The 9335-nt window shown below is 41.2% G+C and overlaps 1 long non-coding RNA gene across 1 annotated transcript; it reads right to left on the reverse strand.

Annotated features, from left to right (window-relative positions):
• Window positions 1-505: 505 nt before the first annotated feature.
• LOC144538528 (uncharacterized) lies at window positions 506-6428 on the reverse strand. Its single transcript, XR_013504321.1, has 5 exons — window positions 6305-6428; window positions 1992-2258; window positions 1771-1835; window positions 1542-1687; window positions 506-1203 (listed from the first exon to the last, which is right to left on the reverse strand). It is a non-coding gene; the product is annotated as an uncharacterized LOC144538528 (long non-coding RNA).
• Between the last annotated feature and the right edge of the window lie 2907 nt (window positions 6429-9335).

Here is a 9335-nt window from a genome sequence, read left to right on the forward strand (position 1 = left end):
AAAGTGTTGTTGTTAGACCTTTTTAAGATGTGACACAAATGCGCAGCATTTAAACGTGTGTCTTAGTGTTTGGTAGAAGGGGTTTGGGTTTGGGGGTTGAGAAATTCAAGTCTTTTTTTGTCTAGTAATGAAATTTATTATTGACAAATCCAGAACATAAAACCCATTGTTACAACAGTGTGTTCATAAAGGGACATTTTATTGTTAATTCTTACCACTACAATTATGATTGCTGATATTACAGCTTTAAAAGGACGTGTATATAAAACTACCATATCTATATGTTCACACATAGTTATATGCCTTATATCAATAGTTCAGTGATATATTTTTATGTGACACCAAACCATTAAAAGGTTGTTGAAAAATGTGGAAAGAAAATTACCATATTTTAACATTTTTTACATTAGATACAGATTAGATACAGATACAGACTCTTAATCAACAAAAATAAATGTTAATGTACAATAAATAATACATAGACTCATTTGTGTTATGATTTCAGCTACTAGTTATTAAGTGAGCAATGCAAAAGATACAGGTTCTGACATAATGATTTGTTGCAAAATATATGAAATTACTGTATAGTGTTTAAGTTGATCTATAAATGGTACATTTACATGTGCTACAGAAATATATTACATGGCACAAAGTATGTGGGCACCTGCTCGTTGAATATCTCATTCCAAAATCATGGGTATTAATATGGACTTGGTCCCCCCTTTGCTTTGAGGGTCTAAGGCTGGCAGTGCCGAGTAGGTTAGGCTATGTAAAAGAGGTACACTGTTATGTCTTTCTAAAATCTGCTTTTGTGTGTTTTGTGCTTTTCCTGATGTTTGTTCTATACCATTCTGTTCCATGTTAGATCTAGTTAGTCCTTTGAGACATGCATGTGATCATTTTTAGTCCATTCCTAGAGAAGCCATTGCCAGTCTGTTACAATGTACGCAAGAGAACAAAGTAGTAAAGTGACCACATTAAGTGGTCTGCTTAATGTCATAGCTCTGCTGGTGGTAAGTGACGTCGCAGTTGTTGTTTGTGTTACCGTTGTTGGTGTTGGTGATGTTGTTGTATCTATAGTTGTAGTTGTCGGTGTTACTGTTGTTGCAGCAACAGTTGTTGTTGCTGTTAATACTGTTGTTGTTGTTGGTGCTGCAGCTGTAGTTGTAGTTGCTGTTGTATTTGTTGTGGTAATTGGCAGAACTGTTATGAAAGTAAAAGAAAAAACACATATTAGTTGTAACTGAAAGTCGTTGTCGACATTTGGTATATTTGGTTACTTTTTCCAAATCATTTTTCCACTACTACCAAATCACAATAGCACATTAAAGCAGCTATTAAATGTTTAATCATAAAAGAATATTCCATGGTTATATACAATCATGTTACTGTATGTAAAATTACGGCTATAACATAGTATAGTGTAGTATAGTATTGTATTGTATAGTACAGAATAGTATGAAAAATAATATTATAAATATTGTTCACAATTGTAAGAGTTGTCAGTAAAACGTGACATGATCCATGACAAGGACACTAACCTGCACTAATACTGTTGGGGATGACACTGAGGAATGCAATTGATGTATTGATTGCCATTTGGAGAGATTCTGCTGCATCGGTGGTTGTTGGAACCACTGTCTGGTTCTTAAAGATCACATTGGTTTCCACCTTAACAGAGCCAGGGCTAATGAGAGAAATGTTGGTCAGTTTGGAATATTTTAGCAGCAATCATTCAAACATTTCTGAAAGTGTGTGAGTATTATTTACCTAAAACGTATCACAATGCATCTCAGGAAAGTCAGTGGATACAGAGTGCTGAATGCTGTATTGCACTAAAGAATGGGAAAATATGAATGTAGATTAGTTTGTTTAATGTCTTTAAATGTTATTGTCATGTAAATTAAGACAATGTAAATTACATATGTAAATCCATTTTACATCTGTTTTATCTCAAAAGAGGACTTTTGAATAAATGAGTAGTATTTTACCTCTGCTGTAACATTATTAGCCAGCGCTATGTATTCTGGGGACTGTGGGTCGTTGAATGCTTGAATGAAAACACGGTCAATATCAAACAGCAGAATCAGGAAGCCCTCATCTTCTTGTGGGGGATCAGTTGATGCTGTAGTTCCGGCGTTGGTAGTGGCAGGGATGGTTGTGGTTATCTGTGCACTGGCTGCAGCAGTAATAGAAACTGCAGTAGGGGCTAAAGTTGTCGAAGCTGGAGATGATTCTGTTGTTGCTACTACTGAAATCTGAAAGTGGACAAATGGAGCTTTAGCGAAGGTTCAGTCTGGAAGACTATCTTTAGCATGCTTAGGCTGTAGTTTTACTTCTCATACCATCCTGCCATTCACATCTCTCACGCATGCTCACTCATTATTTCCTTGCTGTCTTTTCCCGGGCCGTCATTTGAGATATCAGCTGTTCACATCTATCCAATAGCACAGCGACACACCTCCATTGTTAGCCTATCATCTTGCTGATGTCTTTTTAAATGTTTCTCTCTCTCCGCTTTAGTCCGTTCATGCTGCTGTTATGCGCACCCCTCCGCCTCCCCGTCACCGCCCAGTCTTCGCAGATTCATCAGCTTCATCAGCTTCTTCACTCATCAGCCTGACCCCTCTATTACAAAATCTCCCTGTAGAGTCTAAGCGCCAAAGACTTTCTTGACAAGTCTTAATTTTCACTATATCATCTGTTATAATAAACAATTATCTTTACTTCATTCACTTGTCTCTCCTGATTGAAATGTTGTGCAAAGTATAGAAGGTCCCCCGGATTTCTATGACTGCAGACCTAGGCCCGGATCTACTAACATGTCGCAATTCCTGGCGCAGCGCAAAAGCAATTGCGGGTGCAATTGGTACCGCCAGCACAAGGTATTTACTAAAGTAGGGCACGCAAATGAGCGGAGGCGCAGATAATTAATTAGAATTGCGACTGCGCTAATGTAAGGGCCACCTAATGCGCACACTAGCCCATTAGCGGCAACGTAATGGTGGGCAAAAGAAGCGCAAATGTCTCTCCAGTGGAGCTGGAAGTGTTGGTGGCAGAGAAAACCCCAAAGAGCTGCAGAGAAGAGATCATTTACCAGCGCGTAAAAAGTCACTCTGGAACGACATAAAGTGAATGCACTTGGGCACCTCGTGCCAGTGTGGGAGGGATGGAGACCTGGTGAAAGTACGGTTAGATATAGTTGGAGAAGCCGCGCACACACCTCTCCACTGACGTGACAGTTATTACGCACACATGTTTTAGCTGCATTGTTTTCATCAAGGCAATGCCGCAGAGACACTGGTTCATAATAAGTGTCAGCAAATCCAGAGAAGAGCCTGCAAATTTTCTTTTATGTATATTTAGGTAAGAGTCTGCATGTTGAGTGCGTATTCTGTTACTCTGCCACTGAGGCTTAAATTGTACATTTTTAAGTCAGCACACTCGTTTAAACCCTGCGATCTAATGACTGCATGTTATGATGTGTAGATGATTGTGTCACTTTGATCTTAGAGCCGGTTCCAGAGACAGTTTCGGCAGAGCTATCCTATGCGCAAAACGATAAGACATGCTTTTCCCAGGTCTTAAATTCTGTGCGCAATCAGCAGGTGTTAACGGCCACCGCCTTTTGATAAATCACGTCCACTGCCAATTTGCATCATTCCCTCCCTCTATTTTGCGCCTCAGCCTTGGAACACCCACAACTGCATATGCAATTAGACCAAGCCGCAAAAAACGGCGCACACAGATCAACCCATGATTTCAGGCGCAAATGCCCTCTGCGCTGGCTTAGTAGATCAGAAAACACGGTTTTAGCACCCGCAAAGCTTTAGTAGATCCGGGCCATAGTATTTTCCCCAAGAGAAATAAGCCTCAATTGTTGGGATTAGATTCTTCAGCGTATCATCAAGTAAAATAATCATGCAGAATTCACATATAATCTGATGTTGAATCCTCTCAGTTTCTGTAAACAACTGAATAAAGTCCATAAAAGTTCTCTGAGTATTCTACATGTGCGCTGGTCCTTTTTAGGTGCTCAGGGGGTATGCATTATTGGAGTGATATAGAGCAACACTAAAAATGGGCATGCTTGCACATCCAATCTTAAAGCCATCTAGCGTGTCAATGAGGCTCCTGTGCATACATCCTCATAGCCACATACTCCGCCAGCACTGACGAACTCACAGAGAGGTGATCACTCCCGAGCAACTAATAGGAGCGAAGGAGAAGTGATATGTTCACTACATATTTTCAACAGCAATATTGTATGCTCTGGTTTTGAAAACCATTGCAGTTTGTTGCTGTCTTTGGTGTTATACCGTGGAGTGTTTTTTTTTTTTGTTGTGTATTTTTTTTTTATTGTTGGTTTGTTTGTTTGTCATTGTGGTTGTTTCTTTTACTGAGCTGCATAAACTGTCAAATCAGTTTAATATGATTTATGGTCAGTGCTGGTCAATGTGCAGACCATGTGTTGAAATAATGGATTGATTCCCACTGGTTCCACTCTGTTGAAAATGTATGCAGTCATGGTGCTACAATACACTTTAAATATCAGCATCCATGAAATTTCATAAATTGTTCTGAAATGTGACTGATGATGTTGCGTGAGGTTTTTCTTTCTAGAGATTATGCCTGAAATATTAAAGGGGACCTTGTCCTTTAAAGTGATGTCAAACTGGTTATGATATAACCCCAAAATCAGCAGTTCTGTTATCTGTTGCTCTGGTAGAGGCGTTTGGAGAATTGCGTTTTTCCTCTCTCTCCATTCACTGCCATTGAATGGCGAAACAGCTCTCAAAATCACACTTCTAGCACATTAACAAACGTGAACAAAGCAGATTCTGACAATATTGGGAGATTGGGAGGAAAGGTGTTCATACTGTGAGCATATTTGTTATTGTTGCTATAATGATGTGTACCAACTTATTCTTTAAATGAAAAAAGTTGATCACAAAGAAAAAAAGAATCACTTTCTTTATTAAACCGTGTAACTCCGAAATCCGGTCGGAGGAAACTCATGCCAATAGAACAAAGAAAATAGTATGTTTACCAATAATTGTAAATAGGTGAAAATAAGTGAGAGACACATTTTTTATGTATTGTCAGAATCTGTTTTGCTTGCGTTCATTTATGCGCTAGAAGTGTGATTTTGAGACCCGTTCAGCCATACAATGGCAGTAAATGGAGAGAGAAAAAGACACAATTCTCCAATCACCTCTACCGAAGCAACAGATAACAAATAATCGCCGATTTTGGGGTTACATCATGGCCAAGAAGCTACACAACCCAAGGTACTACCAAAGTTCTACATCACTTTAAAGGGACAGTTAATATTGAGAAAACCTGAGGACGTGGGATAGATATTAAAATATTTTTTAATATGTAATTGTTGATGTATGGTCAAAAAATGTACTCTGGTTTAAAATAAATAAATAAATAAATATATAAATAAATAAATAAATAAATAAATAAAATATATATACATATATATATAAATATATATATATTTTTAATTTATTTATTTATATATAAATAAAATCAGCAGTTCTGTTAGCTGTTGTTGTTTAATACAATATATATATATATATATATATATATATATATATATTGTATTAAACAGTATTTGATAAGTGCATTGATAAAGGTTTCTATAAAAATCCCCAGTTGGTCCTTACAAATCACATACTTACCAAACAAGAGAAAAAGTGTCTTGAAAAAGACTTGTTGATTAGTATAATCAGAGAAGATGTAAAATTTGCTGTGAGAACTTGTTTACATGCCATTGAAAAACATGTAATGATAAAAAGTACTATTTTTCTTTTTTTTACATGTTTGAACTACCTATGGGTGATTAAATATTGACATTTCAAAAACAAAAATGAATACCTCTTTTCTCTAAATAATATATAGTTAGTCATATATGACTTATCATCCTATCAATTTTAGAAATGTAGTTGAAGATGACCTAAAAGATGTCATTTATTTATAATTTTAATTGGATTTCGAACATTGGAAAATATGTCTCAGGGGTTGGTAGATGGGTATAGGGGGTGGAGGTTGAGGAACTCAAAGGTCCTCATGTCTGGCAATGGAATTCATTATTGTGACATCCAAAACATACTGTATATCCAATTGCTATTAAAATGCGTTAACGAAATGAACATATTCATGCATATTTGTGAATATTCATGTGTCTTATATTAATTATGCATTAATATATATATTGGAGAATGGTAATTTCAAACTATTAAAGGGTTGTAGAAATAATGGGACAAAACATGACGATACAATGACTATGACTTACCATTGTGTTGCTACTGGATGTAGACTGGCTAGGGAGGGTAGTTGTTGGTGCTGCCGATGTACTTGTAAGAGATGCTGTGGTAGCTGGTGAAAAAGTAAATGTAGTTGTAGGTGGTGCGGTTGTAGTAGTTGGTGCAACTGTTATAGCTGTTAGAGGAGCTGTTGTTGTTGGAGCTGCTGTGGTAGTTGTTGCAGAGGCTGTCGTAGTTGTTGGGGCTGCTGTGGTCGTTGTTGGAGGAGCTGTTGTAGTTGTTGAAGGAGTTGTTGTAGTTGTTGGTGATGCTGTTGTAGTTGTTGGAGCAGCTGTTGTGGTGGATGGAGGAGCTATTGTAGTTGTTGGTGCCGCTGTGGTAGTTGTTGGAGGAGCTGTTGTAGTTGTTGGGGCTGCTGTTGTGGTCGTTGAAGGAGCTGTTGTAGTTATTCTTGCCGCTGTGATAGTTGTTAGAGGAGCTGTTGTAGTTGTTGGAGCCGCTGTGGTAGTTGTTGGAGCAGCTGTTGTAGTTGTTGGCGCCACTGTGGCAGTTGTTGTAAAAGCTGTTGTAGTTGTTGGTGTTGCTGTGGTTGTTGTTGGAGGAGCTGTGGTTGTTGTTGGTGATGCTGTTGTAGTTGTTGGTGTTGCTGTTGTGGTGGTTGGAGGAGCTGTTATAGGGGTTGGTGCTGCTGTGGTAGTAGTGGGAGGAGCTGTTGTAGTTGTTGGGGCTGCTGTTGTAGTTGTTGGTGTTGCTGTGGTCGTTGTTGGAGGAGCTGTTGTAGTTGTTGGAGCAGCTGTTGTAGTTGTTGGCGCCACTGTTGTGGTGGTTGGAGGAGCTGTTGTAGTTGTTGGAGCCACTGTGGTAGTTGTTGGAGCAGCTGTTGTAGTTGTTGGCGCCACTGTGGCAGTTGTTGTAAAAGATGTTGTAGTTGTTGGGGCTGCTGCTGTAGTTGTTGGAGCAGCTGTTGTGGTGGTTGGAGGAGCTGTTGTAGTTGTTGGTGCCGCTGTTGGAGGGGCTGTGGTTGTTGTTGGAGGAGCTGTTGTAGTTGTTGGTGCTGCTGTTGTAGTTGTTGGAGCAGCTGTTGTAGTTGTTGGAGCAGCTGTTGTAGTTGTTGGCGCCACTGTGGCAGTTGTTGTAAAAGCTGTTGTAGTTGTTGGTGTTGCTGTGGTCGTTGTTGGAGGAGCTGTGGTTGTTGTTGGTGATGCTGTTGTAGTTGTTGGTGTTGCTGTTGTGGTGGTTGGAGAAGCTGTTGTAGTGGTTGGTGCCGCTGTGGTAGTAGTGGGAGGAGCTGTTGTAGTTGTTGTAGAAGCTGTTGTAGTTGTTGGGGCTGATGTTGTTGTTGTTGGTGTTGCTGTGGTCGTTGTTGGAGGAGCTGTTGTAGTTGTTGGTGCTGCTGTTGTATTTGTTAGAGCAGCTGTTGTAGTTGTTGGCGCCACTGTTGTGGTGGTTGGAGGAGCTGTTGTAGTTGTTGGCGCCACTGTTGTGGTGGTTGGAGGAGCTGTTGTAGTAGTTGGTGCCGCCGTGGTAGTAGTGGGAGGAGCTGTTGTAGTTGTTGGTGCTCCTGTTGTGGTCGTTCCAAGAGCTGTTGTAGTTGTTGGAGCAGCTGTTGTAGTTGTTGGTACTGCTGTTGTAGTTGTTGGTACTGCTGTGGTAGTTGTTGGGGCTGCTGTTGTAGTTGTTGGGGCTGCTGTTGTAGTGGTTAGTGCCACTGTGGTAGTAGTGGCAGGAGGTGTTGTAGTTGTTGGAGCAGCTGTTGTGGTGGTTGGAGTAGCTGTTGTAGTTGTTGGTGCCGCTGCAGTAGTTGTTGGAGGGGCTGTCGTAGTTGTTGGGGCTGCTGTTGTAGGTGTTGGTGTTGCTGTTGTAGTTGTTGGAGCAGCTGTTGTAGTGGTTGGTGCCGCTGTTGTGGTGGTTGGAGGAGCTGTTGTAGTTGTTGGTGCCGCTGTGGTAGTAGTGGATGAAGATGTTGTAGATGTTGGTGCTGCTGTTGTGGTCGTTGCAGGAGCTGTTGTAGTTATTCTTGCCGCTGTGATAGTTGTTGGAGGAGCTGTTGTAGTTGTTGGTGATGCTGTTGTAGTTGTTGGAGCAGCTGTTGTAGTTGTTGGAGCAGCTGTTGTGGTGGTTGGAGGAGCTGTTGTAGTTGTCGGTGCTGCTGTGGTAGTTGTTGGAGGAGCTGTGGTTGTTGTTGGAGGAGCTGTTGTAGTTGTTTGGGCTGCTGTTGTAGTGGTCGGTGCCGCTGTGGTAGTAGTGGGAGGCGCTGTTGTAGTTGTTGGTGCTGCTGTTGTGGTCGTTGAAGGAGCTGTTGTACTTATTCTTGCCACTGTGATAGTTGTTAGAGGAGCTGTTGTAGTTGTTGCTGCTGCTGTTGTAGTTGTTGGAGCAGCTGTTGTGGTCGTTGAAGGAGCTGTTGTACTTATTCTTGCCACTGTGATAGTTGTTAGAGGAGCTGTTGTAGTTGTTGCTGCTGCTGTTGTAGTTGTTGGAACAGCTGTCGTAGTTGTTGGAGCAGCTGTTGTGGTGGTTGGAGGAGGTGTTGTAGTTGTTGGTGCCTCTGTGGTAGTTGTTGGAGGGGCTGTTGTAGTTGTTGGTGCCACTGTTGTGGTGGTTGGAGGAGCTGTGGTAGTTGTTGGTGGCACTGTTGTGGTGGTTGGAGGAGCTGTTGTAGTTGTTGGTGCCGCTGTGGTAGTTGTTGGAGGGGCTGTCGTAGTTGTTGGGACTGCTGTTGTAGTTGTTGGTGCTGCTGTGGTAGTTGTTGGAGGAGCTGTTGTAGTTGTTGATGCTGATGTTTTAGTTGTTGGAGCAGCTGTTGTAGTTGTTGGAGCAGCTGTTATGGTGGTAGGAGGAGCTGTTGTAGCTGTTGGCGCCACTGTTGTGGTGGTTGGAGGAGCTGTTGTAGTTGTTGGGTCTGCTGTTGTAGTGGTTGGTGCCGCTGTGGTAGTAGTGGGAGGAGCTGTTGTCGGCGCTACGGTTGTGGTGGTTGGAGGAGCTGTTGTTGTTGGGGCTGCTGTTGTAGTTGTTGGTGTCGCTGTGGTAGTTGTTGGAGGGGCTGTGGTTGTTGTTGGA

This window comes from Centroberyx gerrardi, chromosome 3 (genome assembly GCF_048128805.1).
Source record: "Centroberyx gerrardi isolate f3 chromosome 3, fCenGer3.hap1.cur.20231027, whole genome shotgun sequence".
Taxonomy (NCBI): Eukaryota; Metazoa; Chordata; class Actinopteri; order Beryciformes; family Berycidae; genus Centroberyx; species Centroberyx gerrardi.